This window comes from Anser anser, assembly GCF_964211835.1.
Source record: "Anser anser genome assembly, chromosome: 3".
NCBI classification, from domain to species: domain Eukaryota; kingdom Metazoa; phylum Chordata; class Aves; order Anseriformes; family Anatidae; genus Anser; species Anser anser.
In genome coordinates, this window is record NC_139722.1 from 6,998,160 (window position 1) to 7,012,721 (window position 14,562).

Here is a 14,562-nt window from a genome sequence, read left to right on the forward strand (position 1 = left end):
CTCACAATGCAAGTGACCATGGCATATCTCAGGCTGGGGAGATGTAATAAAAACGAAATCATTCTCCCTGTTTTGGTCTATTAATAGTTCCTTCCACAACAACACAAGCCTGACGACACCTCACACTATCCTGGTATATTGGGAAATAAAGTGTCTTTCCATATGTATTTCATTCATACAATCTCAATGTCAAATTAACCCCTCTGGAGGGAATGCAAGGCAGAAAAGCAGATGTTCTCATTGTTTACCAGTTTCAGCTGATCGGGTTTGGTTCATTCTCTTCTGATCTCTTCCTTGCCAGACATAATCTCAACATTGTTCTTAGGGCCTTATCAGCAGACTTTTTTGCTGAGCTATGTTCACTGTCCTTATGCATATGGCTAACCAATGGCAAATCTGCAGACTTAGTATCTTCTGCAATGAACACAGGAATAAATTACTGTGGCTCAGCTGATGTAAGGGGATTTGTTAGGCTACTGTGGCTCACCTCTCTATCTGAGTCAATTGTCTTTTTTTCAATTCAGGATTTGTAAGCAGTAAAAGTTGTATTTACCTCTTCTCCACTTCTTTCTTTACCTTCTCCATTTATTTAAAGATCTGTATCAGGACAAAGACTTTCATTTTCTTCCTCTGTTCATGTACAGAATCTTTCACAATGAATTTCTGATCTCAGGTGCAGATGTCTATTTATCCAGTCACTTCTGTGGTCCTCATAATTATTAAAAGTGTGAGCATGCAAAAGGAATAGAAAAACAAACAAACAAACAAAAGCTTATTTAGATTGTGTAAGAAAAAAAAAAGGGGACATGAAATTATAATATAATTCATGTTTTCATTATTGTCAGTCATGACCAAACAGATTTCCTGTTAGAAACTGATCAGTTTTCAGGATATTTTTCGACATTGACTCTGAATACTGATTCCACTAAGTCTAGACCACAGTGAAAAGGCTACATACTAGTCAAGTTTTCCCTTCTTCTACAATTCCTCAAAATCTACCATCTTAAATATAAGTTTTTCTTCCTCTTTAGCCCACTGAACATCCTAGACCCTTATTTAGGCTCAGATTTAAGAAGGCAAATACATCCTTATTCTTTGACTCCATCACAATCCTGAACAACATTTAAGGTACAGTTAAGGCTATGATTAAGCCAAATCCTCATTTCTTGACCCAGACCTTGGACAGGTTCTTTGTTTGTTGAAAAAAAAAAAAAAAAGGTAAAACTGCAGTAATTAGGAGACAATTTCCTCTTCAAAGGCCAAGCAGAATTTTCTATATACTAAAGACAGTAAAGACCAGAGATAATACTACAGACATGCAAAGAGAAAAAGAGAAAGAAGTACTGTTTAAAGGTAGTAAGTGCAGTAACACCACGTACAAATAACTATATCAGTAAGGAAAGCTCGGAAGAAAGGCTCTCTGTAACTGTTTCAGATGAAGAAAGGAGGCCAAGCTTCAACTATTTTTACATATTGTCAATTTGCAGCTCATCAGCAGGACAGTGCAAGGGAGGATTATGCAATTCCTTCAGGATGGTTATCCTGCGAGAAATGTAATTAGAAGGGCTCTGCTCGCAAAGCATGTCAGTCTGGAAAGGTTCCCTCAAAGGGAGATATCTACTACCAATCTTAAAAATGGGTCAGGGTCAAGACATAAATAGAAAAAGAAAGAGGAGAAGTTACTACACAGTGAACAGGCTTTTTACCCATCTCTTGTATCCATAAGGATGGCAAGGGTAGAGAGAGAAAAGGCATCTCCCCTCTCACCGTAGGGTATCAAGGAGGAGCAAGTAGGCTTGAATGCAGACGGTGGTTGTATCATCACACTGCAGACATCAAAAGCACCAGGAAGGATGCCACATATGTGAGGAAAACAGTGTCCCCCCTTTAAGAAAGGAGTTTTTGGTGCACTGCAGATCTGTCCCACAGCTGTGGCTTGTTAGAAGACAGCTCGGGTTGTCACATGTTGTTTCAATAACAGTATTCTCTGTGCCTTGTAATATGGTAGGCAACTAGATCGAAACTAAGTTGAAGGGTGGGATTACATCTCTTCAGAGCCAAACTGGCTTTGCATATATGCTCCTTGCAGCTGCCAGGTACCAGAGCACCTTGCAAAATGCTTAAGTTGGTCTTCTCTAGAGAGTACAAGGGCTGAGGAAGAAGTGCTGTGGTGGTCTCACAAAGCTCAGCTCCACCACTCTCTCACTTCCCCTCCTCAACAGGATAGGGGGAGGAAGTATGATGAAAACAAGAAAAGCTCACGGGCTGAAATAAGAACAGGGAGATCACTCACCAGTTACTGTCACAGGCAAAACAGATTCAGCATAATGGAGATTAATGTAGTTGATAGCAGACTAGAGCAGTGTTGTGGTTTAGCCCAACAGGCAGCTGAGCCCCACACAGCCACTCATTCACTCTCCCTAGGTGGGAGAGAATCAGAAAGGTAACAGTGTGAGAACTGATGGGCTAAGATAAAAGCATTCACTAAGTAAAGCAAAAGCCACACGTGCAAGCAAAGCAAAACCAGGAATTCACTGGCTACTTCCCATCAGCAGGCAGGTGCTCAACAACTTCCAGGAGAGCAGGGCTCACCACGTGTAACAGCTTCTTGGGAAGACAAACACCATCATTCAGAACATACCCCCACTTCCTCCTTCTTTCCCAAATCTTTTATTGCTGAGCATGACACCATACGGCATGGGACATCCCTTTGGCCAGCCTGGGCCAGCTGTCCTGGCTGTGTCCCTTCCCAGCTCCTGGTGCACCCCCAGCCTCCCCGTTGACAGGGCAGCACGAGGAGCTGAAAGGTCCTTTATTCTGTGTAAGCACTGCTCAGCAACACCTAAAACCACCAGTGTTAATTTTAGAAAACTATCTCAGGCAACTCAGTTACCTCAAGCTAATTAAAACCACCTTCCCCACAACCACCCTATTCCACCTCCTCCCCCTGAGTGGCACAGGGGAACGGGCAATGGGGCTGCAGTCAGTCCCTGATGCTTTGTCTCCACCGCTCCTTCACAGTCCCTCTCTGCCCCTGCTCCACATGGGATCCCTCCCACGGGATGCCGTCCTTCCCAAACTGAGCCTCCAGGGGCTGCCCATAGGCAGCAGCTCTTCAAGAACTGCTTCCACATGGGCAGTCTCCCTGCTGCCAAAACCTTACTACATAAGCCCAATACAGGTGCAGGTCCCGTGGTGCATCTATCCCAAATAAATGTAGATTGGGAAGACCAGTCCCCCCTTTCCAACTTCAGCTGTGTTTAATTTTTACCAAACACAAAAACAAAACAAAACAAAGCAAAAAAAAAGAGATTTCACTCCTATTATTCGAATATGGATATATTTTCAAGCTGAAAGGATAACGACCATTATTCTGTACTATGGGCCATTGCTTTTGATGACAGAAATAAAAGATGTAAACCAATCAAGTCATTTACTCTTGTAAATAGACCACAGCGTGGTAACAATAGCTGCTGCTATCCATTCATGAAGGTGCTTAGGATATAGACTTAATGAGCATGAACAGCAGCTCTATTGATGCAATAGATGGTCCTGCTACCAATTCATAAACTGCGTAGGATTTTGTCAAATGTGCTCCAGCAACAGACTTCGACGAGCCCATTGCAGTTTACAACATTGATAATAACAGGCATCCTCTTTTCAGGAGAGAAATCAGAAGGCATCTACACACTTACTGGCATATGCTGCAGTAATCATCTTTCTTCAACCATGTTTTGGTAATGAGACAGCTCTTCAAAGAACGGGAGCAGAGGTATGACCACTGTCATAGCACCACATTGTCTGTCTCAGAGGAGTGACTTCAATACTTATTTTCATCAGCAAAAGCCAGGCAGGCTGGACAGTCTCTTTTCCTCTTCACTACCCAATGTGCATAAACATAATCTCTTATCTCGTACATTCTGTGGCCAGCTACTCAAGTAGTTCAGAGACAGATGCTACATGGAAAACAGATAGCACAAACAGCCTTCCTGGCTAGGAGCATCCCATCTTCTCTTTAAAGGGAAAGGGTGAGCTGGACAGCACTACAGAAAAAGTAGCATTATTTTGGACCCAAAGCAAAAATCTACAGAAAAAAAAAAATAGTCAAAACTTCCTGAAGATCTGCAAGGCTCTGAAGTTGGTAAATTCCACTGAGCTGTATACAGCTAAGAAGTGATCGGACTTATTTATTTATGTATTTTAAAGCAGAACAGGGAACACCCTGAGGAATTTGGTGACTTAAAATAGGAAAGAAACACCCACAGCCTGGTTTAGGTCTGAATCAATGCACTAATGAAAGCCCTGAAATTCAGAGTCCCCCTCAGAAATTAATTTTAGCAGATTAGCTACTGATTTATCTTTAAAATAGACACTAAGAAAAGAAAATCAAACACCACCCACTGCCTTTACTACATTATGTCAGATCTTCCACTCATCTCCCTTTCCCTTGGCTCTAAGATTTTCTATTGCCTGATTAAAGACAGAGGTGAGGAATTTTCCCATTATCACCTGGATATTGCATCTGAAAGATGCAAAATGTCTGAAAACAAGCAGCCTTAAGCTAGTTACAAAACCTAAACTGAACACCTTCAGCTTATCTTTGTGCCAGGGACAGAATGGCACCTAGTTCACCTAACCTATTCCAATGTTTTGCATTTATATTTGCATGACCTTGTCAAATAGTCCTGCTAAAGTACATTCTCAGTTTCTGTGTAGAATTAAGGGAGGGATAGATGAAGGCTTTGAAATGGTTTAAACAAAAATTTTTATCCACCTGATGCAAGTGTATGGGTCTGACAGCTCTACTGAGTAAGGTAAGTGGTCTGGATCGTTCATTGCTTCTCTGAACATCACAGGTGTCCAGCTTTATCTTCGATGCCATGTGAAGTCATCTAAACAAAAAATAATCCTAGTGCCTATAGAAAATCCCAAGTTAATTTCTTTCTATCAAAACACGGCATCGTGCACACAGATTTATCCCTGGCGGAGGATAAATGAGTGAACAAACCTCAAGAGACACATGTTGGTCTCAGTGCTCTGGTGGAAATCACCCAGACATCGACAGGGCAGAAGGTTGTATAAGGACAGAACAGCTGCTCTGGAAGAGCTTTCTTCTTGTAACAAAACATACTCCACTGCAATCCAGTCTTCTCTTGCTGCATTCATCTGCAAAGTAATTTAGTTTTTTCCCAGCTCCCTCTCAGCTGTAGGGGATTCTCTCTGCCTCTTGATGTGGAGGGGTTTGAGTGCCACATCTGACTGAGCCCTCTCAAATCCTTTCAGTCTGCATGGTATGGGCTGGAGGAAGAAGGAGAAAGGCAGAAGATAAATCTATCTATGGATAAGTGGATGGATACATAGATGCATATGTAAGAAGCAAATCTATTAGATACTCAAAATTTTGGAAATACTCTGGATTTTTTTCCATCTAGCATAAAAAGTTACATATTAATATTGAAATAATATATACCTTAGCCACATTCCACCAAAAAAAATGCATTTACTTGTCTGCAGCTTTATATTTTAAACATTAAAGTGAAAGATTTGAGACTTATTTTGAAGCTGAAGTTAATATTCTAAAGCTTGCCTCTATTTCAGTCAGGAAACTTTCAGTCTCCTTTTCTTGCTGCTTTAAATACAAATTTCTCTTCATAGTTGCAAAAATAAGGCCATAGAAACATAAGAATAGCACTGTTTGGTAAGACCAAAGTTCATCTAGAACATTATTGTGTTTCTCATAATGCTTAATAGTAGATGCCTTGTGACCATGTAAAATAACCGAGGCAGTGTTGTTGATCCTGCACTCCTAGCTTCCAGCTGGATGTTTTTTTAGAGACTTTCTGAGCTGGAAAAAGCATTCCCATTACCACATGTAATAGTCTTCAGAGGCCCTTTTTCCTGTACCCAAACGTTTTTAACACATTTAAATCTATATTTGGCATCTCAATCATTCTTCAATAATAAAACCTATGGTATGCCTATTAGGCATTAGAATTAAAAAATTACTGTGTTAAGCTTCTTTACATTCTTCTGAAATAGAATAAACAAACAAATAAAAAAAAATCTTTTTTCAATTCAGCTTCTTCACAGCACTCATGATTGCAGGCTACTCTATCATGTTTTCCCTTCAGCCATCTCTGATGCTCAAGCATTTTTACACTTTTTCATTTTCCTCGCATAGCATTTTTTGGTGTTTCTAAGCATCCTCATGACCCCTTTTTCTACTGTTTCAGGGTCTAAACATCTCCTTTCAAAGAAGAGATCATTGATATTCAGGATGTGGGCAAGCCATAGATTTATACAATGCCATAATGATATGTTCCAATTCTTCATTCCTTTTCTAATGCATCCTATGATTTTTTTATTATTATTTTTTTTATTTTTTGACTGTTGCCAAGTATTGGGTTGAGTTTTCCAAAGAACTGTAAAGATCCAACTACAAAGTTGTGGTATTTTTGCACAAAAAGTCCTTGCTCTGGTTTTGTCCCATTTTAAGTTTCCCGATTTTAGTAGGAATATTTCAGAATATACAGACTATACTAGAATAAAAAAGACAGGCCTCTGCATAAATTCTACAAATCTCTTTGGGATGAAGACTGTCATGTGAATGTGCTGCATTTAAACTGTTTGAGGCAATTTAAAGAACAAACTCAATCCCAAGCCTGTAATCAGATCCTGAAAACATCCATATATACAAGATCATTCTCTGTACTGCAGGCTTCAATTGTTGAACATCACTGAAGAATGAATGGCTTTTATTACAAAAAAATGAAGGATGAACAGGGATACAGCCCTACTGTACTAAGCAAAGATGAACAGATAGTTCTTGCTGCAAGGAACATCTGATCCTAATATTAGAGAAGGAAATAGAAAGATGAGAAAGGGAACAATACGAACATATACAAGTCGATGACATGATATTCTGCCAGTAGAAATGGTTGGAGTTTTACAGGGAGAACAAAACCCAGGCAGGGGCATGGCAATAGAGAGAGCAGCTCGACTACAGGAATAAAGAAATGGTCAGAGAGACTGGGGTGAAGGTAGACTAAAGTGAAAAGACCATTTGAGAAAGGGGCCTGGATTTCACAGCTGATAGGGAAGGGAGGACCAGGAGTTACAAGTAGGTATCACAACAGCCCATACTGTCATAGGGCAAGGAAGTGCTGCTGTTATCTTTAACCCTTAAACCAGTGGGACCACTGAAGCTTTGAGAGGCAAAGTAGACATGTCCCATATCCCCTGAGGCTCTCTTTAACCCCAGAAGGCCGATAAGCAGAATCTATATCTATTTGGTTTCTTTTTCCCTGGCAGAGACACAAAGCATGCTCATTCTTCCAGATCCTGCCTTCCAAGAGAGTGGGAGGAAAAGGATTGCTCTGCAGCACTGAGCAACAACAGTTGTTCCTGCAGAGGCAGGAGACCATGATTCGCACCTTTCCTGTCAATTTAAAATGTTATTCTTGTCCAGTTCTGTCTATTTTTCCCTACAGTGTGCTTAGAGAAGGCTTTTAGGGGAAACAGTCCATCAGATCTGTCTTTCCTATACCAGATGAGCATATTTTGAGGATGGAAGGTATCTACATTCAATATTCTGAACTCCTGCACATCTCAGTGAAGCCTCATGAGGATCTGGCAGCTCCAGGAAAGAAACCTGGTCTGCTGGCAGTGCAGACCTTGATGAGCACTCTGAAGGAAGGGGGCTGCTGCTAGAGCTGGGTATCGCTTTTCAGGTGTCCTGCAGGGAGCAGAGAGCTGCTTCTTTACTGCTCTAAGACCACTCTGGCAATTTATGAACGGAGAGAAAGTTTTGCAGAATTTGATCCTACTTCATGTTATACTACAGCAAAAGCTGTCTTTTACCTGCTTTTCCTGCACAGTCCTGCAATCCTGATTAGGCACCAGATCAGCCATTTAGCAAATTCCTTGCTATGCTGACCAGCTGCACTTGGTGTCACAGCTCATTTGGTAAAGAGGAAACTGTGTTTTTGCACCTCAGCCAAGGACAGAAAAGGTCCATCTAAATAAAGTCAGGCAACCGAGAGGCTGGTGAGATGGTGAACGCTTCACCTTCACTGTCACTCCGACCTCTTCCCCTTGTTCTTACCTAAAACTCCTGGAACATCCCGACTGTGGGGGAAGAATGAATCAATAATTCACAGAATGAGGGAAAACAGTTCAACTTGCTTTTAAATCTGTCTTCTCAGAAGTCTCTCCTTGTGATAAAATAGACAGGCACATGATATTGGAGAAGTACTGAGACAGTTTTAGCTTCTCTCCCCCTGCTGTTCTTCCCTGTGTTTAGGAATCTATACTTTGATTGGTAACGATATACATATTTGCTATTATTCGTTTGGTGAAGTGAAGAGATTAGGCATACCAGAAGGCTATTAAATTCAGTTCACAACTTATTTATTTCATTTTCTTCTTTCTTTAATTGATTTTTACCTTCTTGTTCTAAATCTACTCCTTTGACCTTGTGAATCTTTCCCTGACACAATACTCCATAGCCCCTCCAGCTTCACTTTAATCTTTTGTCTATCTTACTATGTATAGCATTAAAGGGCAGAGAACGGAATGAGAGAAAAATATGATAATGACCACACTTCTTCACTGGGGCCTTTTTTGTCCCCACTAGCGCTAGATTTATTTGGAAACCAGCTTGAGTTTTCCAAGCTACTTGTAGCCATAAGATTTAGCTCTTCTCCAGCCCTTTTCCTCCACGGATCTGAAAGTGCTCTACAAATGTCAATTAATTAAGTTGTCTCTATACAGAAAGTTTCATAATACTCCTTTTAAAATTATAAAAATAAGACACCAATAGTGTTGTTTATCACCAAATATCTTAATAGTAAAATTAATTAATTATTTTAGATATTAGTGGTAAAATTATTACTAGAACCCTGGAATCTCTCAGACCTTATCTTTTAATGAACTGCACTCATCTCCATTACCTAGAATGGGATGTTGTCTCTCCCATAATTTTTAAAAAGACTTCCCTACTTCCTTCCCAAAACAATAGAAACATCTCCCTTTTCCTCATAAATAAATAAAATAAAATAAAATAAAATAAAATAAAATAAAATAAAATAAAATAAAATAAAATAAAATAAAATAAAATAAAATGAATCATGTCCCCATTTCTAAGGGGACTTAATCTTTAACTGTTCTCCGCTATTTTCCAAGGCCTTTCTGTTCACTAGACCAGACATAAACAAAATCATGATGTACTAAAAAAAACAGAGCAGGGAAACCAATGCATAAAAATCCTGAGTATCTGAAAAAATTATCTTTTACCAGTCCGAATCACAGGACACCTGTGGTGTCAGGTGGCTTCTTCTGTGCAGAGAAAATAAAACCTTAGAAATAAAAATATTCACGCAACATACCTGAATTCACTGGGGATATTTTCTTTGATGCAGAAAATAAAAACATGGCAATTCCCAATTCCTTCCTTGATGAGTAACTCAACCACCCTGCTCTTCTCACACTTTCATCTTCACTCCTTACAGTTGTGCTAATTTGGCCTGTGGGTATCAGCAGAGCAGGTATGAGGCATGGGGTCTGGACAGGCTGTATCTCCTGTGTAGTCTATTCCTTTTCATTAATGACAATTTGGGTTTAAATGGAAGGACATTTGGTGCTATCTTAATAGGAAAGATGAGGTGCATCCAGCTTTCTCGCTCAGATCTAAGGGCTCAGAATCGCTTTTCTCTCTACCCCAGTACAGACTGCTTTAAGCTGCTTACTCTTAGATTAGCAAAACTATCTTAGTACACGTAGCTTCAATTTACACAGGCAAACAAAATGAATAATATCGTGAAGACAGAGCACGTCCCTTACCCAATTTTTTAGCTATTATGACTGCCTCTCCAATCTGCTTAATGACTGTGGAGCACAGGTGGAAGATGCAGCCTGGGAATGTAGATTATCACCACATACAGCCACGTAAATCTCTTTATGTATCTCGAATCGAATCCTCCAGCTAGCTGTGCTCTCAGTCTACCTTCTCAATTTCACTTGAGAGAAGGCAAAGGACATAGGGAAGGAGAGCAAAACCCAGGCTGAACCATATAGCCTACAGCACCCTGTGGTCTAGTTCCTTCCTTTCATTTTGTGTGCTGCAATGCATAGCTTTGTAGGAACTCACCACTGCCTTGATACATGAAAAATACATCTGATGTAAATTTATGCCACTCGCACTTAGTTTTATTTATTTCCTCTTGCACAGCATCTTTAAAAGCATTGCCAAAGAAATGAGAACATCAGGACTACAGCTGATGGCACAACACAGGAAAATCTGTGTTCAAAACCAATGTCAAGTGGATGTGATTTCAAGGAGACTTCAGAGGCTCGTGCTTACAGCAGTCTCCTCCCTGTGCTTCTAGGCAAGGAGCAATGTGCACCACATCCAGTGCCTCACTGAGGGTCGTCCCTCCTCCATTACACTTCTTACATGTCTTGCTTGACTTTATTAATTTTGTGCGTCAATAACTGACTTAAAAATAAACAAAAACAAACAAACAAAAAACACCAAAAAGAAAGAAACAACTTTACAGTAAAGCTTTATAGAGGATGCCACCTCCACACATCTGTTTGAACATGAATAATCTCACACAAGAACAAACCCTGATGATCTGCAACAGATCCTATATTGGGAAGATTTCAGCAAAGCCACTAGGAATGACTCCTGTGACTAGACCTTGGTTGGTTATTCAGATAGGTCCAGTTTTACGGTCTGATTCAATGTTTCTGCAATCAGTTCTGCTGCCATTGGTTTCCGCATGACTGTTTAAAGCAGTCCTACACAAAATGAATGTGCCCTCTCTTTTGCTGTCCCTTGTATATGCTGCAAACAAAACTAATCTGTCCCTCATAGTACTCTGTTTTTGTCCTTTGCTAGGGACAGTCTTTTTTTCTTTGATACATCCTGTGCAGTGTCTGCTCTGAGGATTCAGATACAAATTCAGGGAGATGAGATCCATGGATCCAAAGGCATTCAGGATTCATTTTATTCTGTTAAACATAGCCACTTCCACCCACAACAGTCACCCCAGGATTCCTTCATAGTCAACAGGGAGAAACAGGCATATTTATGAGAGAATTTATCTCATCAGCTTTAGCAGATGTCTAAAATAGCTCAAATGAAATGCAGACTAAAAGAGCCCATCTCTCTCCATTGATTAGAGAGGAAGCCTGAGGGTTTAGCTCAGATATAAATGTCAACATTATAGGCATCAAGATAGGTGAGATGAATCTCCAATTAACCTACCATATATATATGACAGGTAGAAATAGAAAAGAGAAATAGGAATATGGAGGCATTTATGAACAGGTACATAAATGAACAGTGCCAGACCAGGCGTAGACCTCAGGCCTTTCCCATTTCAGCCTAGTTCCTTCGACTGTTTCCCTGCAACTTCCAATTCTTGTACAGTGCAAGAGAACACTCACAAAACTCAGTACATAAATTTATACACATAGAATTAACATTTGTATACACTTAATTTACATTTTAATTTAAGCCTCACTGTTTTTTGACCCAGAGAGGTTCTATTCTCAGAGTTCAGCAAAACCAGTAGTTGGAGATAAACAAATCCTGACTCTAGTTCAGTGAATAAGAGTTCTTTTTCTCCTCTCAGTTTTTCCATCCTTACAACCCCAGAGGCCACTAATGTAATTTCTCCTTTCAAGTATGAATTCAAAAATGAAAATTTTACTAGCAATTTATGTCATTGGTTGGGATTAGTCGTGATTTTAACAATGAATGTGTGAGCTGACATAGGGTACATTGACTCACTCCCCTCCAAGAATGTGAAGACTGATTGCACCACTAAATAAATAATGACCTTGGATTTCCTCAGGTGATACTTAACACTCAGGTCGATGAATATTCATAGTCATTAAAATAAATGTGCTTATATAGTAATCCAATCTGTTCACATCTTTATGAAAATATCCCATACAAATTTATGTTGGGATTTTGCAATGAAGTTTGACCCTAAATACTGCCTTCTGCTAGTAAGGTTAGCAAAATTGAACCAGAAAATCATTGCTTCCAAAAACTCTTAAGGGGCCTTGGTTCCCAGAACCAGTTGGTACCAATCCTGTGCCTATCATCAGTAAAAAATAATCCCCATGAGAAGAGATAGCCAAAACCTTCCACCACCAAAAGGCAAACACACCTTTCCTCAGCTCCATGTCCTGATCCACTTGCATTCAGAAGTGAGGGCTACATGCTAGTAAAAAACTGCACGCAAGAAGGGGGGAAGAATTTGATTGTCCTGTAAATCATTCTGAATGCTCCCACAGTGCAGTGTAATTACATGCCCAAGTGGCAGTATTTTTTCATCCACTGAGGATGGGATTCATCTTCAGATGAAGATACATAATATTGTGTGTCTACATGGAGAAGTCCATATGTGAAATGTGCAATTCAGGTCCCATCAGTCAATTGGTACCTAGTCAGTATAAACTGATATAATCTAGTTAGCGCAGCTTGAAGGGTGATTCAATTTATCCAAAATCTTACACCTAGAGTGTCCACTGAAGCAAGGCTTTATGGTGACCCCAGTTGTATTTCCAGATCCTTTGTGGGTTGTGTGTCATACCTGCCATGTGTGACTTATGTAAGGCTATAAGTAATCATTTAAAAGGTGAAACAGGACTTGATTATCTGTACAAAGAACCACATGTTCTGGCTACATCCATACAGCTAAACCTTCTTAGTGTCCAAAATACCACCATGCTGGGCTATCTGAAATAGACCCTGGCCTGTTCCAAGTCTCATGAATTGTCTGAAAAAATTCTGGTTTCTTCAGCCAAAACACTGGCAGGGGCTGCTTTGACAACTGAATGTGATGGATAATTGAGCTGTAGAGTCTGTGTGTGCCCATGCCCTAGCACTGCTTAAATTACTGGAAAAGGTGTAACCTACTTGTTTAATTGTTAGGCCTGTATGTCTCATGTACCTTAATCAGCTGCTTAGATTCCTGTGGTTAGGTATCATTTCCATCTCTTTTTAGTGAACTATGGGCATCATGATGCTGGCCTTGCTTGCAAAAGCTAGTGCTGCATATATACATATTAAAAGCATTAGAACTGTAACAGCAGGATCAGTCTTATACATAAATGCTCCAACTGTCATGGGAGGCATCTCCAGGCCTCCTGGGAAGACTCTTTCCCAAGTGGTTGAGAAAAGGACAGTATCCCAACAGATCATGTACTGGATCTCACATCAGTCAGGAGGTGAAGGTTAGGCTGCAATGCTAAGCTGCAACTGGTCTGGGTGTCAGGCTGCTCAGAGCACATCATGAACCTGGCCTCCAGTAGAGAAATTGCAGCTGGGGATCCTGGATCCAGGGAGGAAACACAGGCTATGTGACTCAGGAGGAAGTAAATAAATAAATAAATTTAAAAAAAAAAAAAAGAAAGAAAAAAAAAGATCAAGCTGTATTTTTTTGTGATATCTTGTCTTTCAGACAGCTTTTATGTTTTTTGGAATCTGAAGATAACTTATTTCAGCTACTGAACTCAAGTCCCAACTAAGTCCATTGTTATTTCCACTTAAATTCAATTGTTTCTCCCTCATTTGTACTCAGTCCCTTGATAGCAGCTACTGAAGAATTTATCAATTTTATTTTATTTTTTTTAAGGTGAATATTAGAATTGCCTGCTGTAATAACTGCTCTTCTAGCTACGTTGTCACAGCTGACTAGGCACCTGTCAAACCAGTCACATATCCAAATCCACCACATATTCTCTGCATCCAGCTCTATTTACATACATGTGCATAGGTGATTTTGCAGGCTTTACATGCAAATTCAAAATGAGACTATTATCTCAGGCCGCAGAGTGACTGGTGAGCCTTCTTCTAAGATGCTACAGTCCCAAAGGTTGTTTAATCACAACTTTGCTCTGTACAATGAAACGCAATTATTTTACAGCTAACCAGTTTCAGGAAGGCTTAAGGTAGTCTGAAGCAGAGACAGCGCTGGGCTAGCATCTAACACAGGGGGATTTAAAACTGATGTGCCTACAGACATTACCTATACTCACTAATACAGGTAGATCAGTTGAGCGGAATGACTTTGGCATTCTTCCTTGTGTAAAAGGCTGTGGTTATTTTCCAGCTGCTACTAAAAAGAGCAAATCCCTTCCCTCTTGCCTTCTCCACTAGGAGCTGAACATAGTAACATGGACATCAGGACAGGAGACCCCCCTAGCCAGACCAGATCTCTTTGGAGGAGATCTCCCCACATCCACCAGCTCTGCTCTTGTAGCCCTGAGCCTCAGGAGCCAAACCCCCAGAGAGGCAGGGATGCATTCAGGACCTGACACCAGATGAGAGCCTGCAGCTGGAAATAAGAAATGAGTGCAACAGGGATTTGTATTGGAAAGAGGGTTGGAGAGAGCAAAAATACTTTCTTCGGTGATCTTCTCACTTCATTACATATCCTGAGTTCAAAACTTCCAGCTCCTTCCAGGAGAGCAGGACTGCACATTTATTGATTTAAAAATAGAAGGACAAAGGGGTGCACAAGTCTTTTCCAGTAAACTACTTAA

At 40.3% G+C, this 14,562-nt stretch overlaps 1 long non-coding RNA gene across 1 annotated transcript; it reads right to left on the minus strand.

Moving 5' to 3' along the window:
* Positions 1-466: 466 nt before the first annotated feature.
* On the minus strand, positions 467-9,525 carry LOC310896892. The gene is made up of 3 exons (XR_014581903.1): positions 9,387-9,525; positions 2,294-2,420; positions 467-701 (listed from the first exon to the last, which is right to left on the minus strand). It is a non-coding gene; the product is annotated as an uncharacterized lncRNA (long non-coding RNA).
* Positions 9,526-14,562: the final 5,037 nt, after the last annotated feature.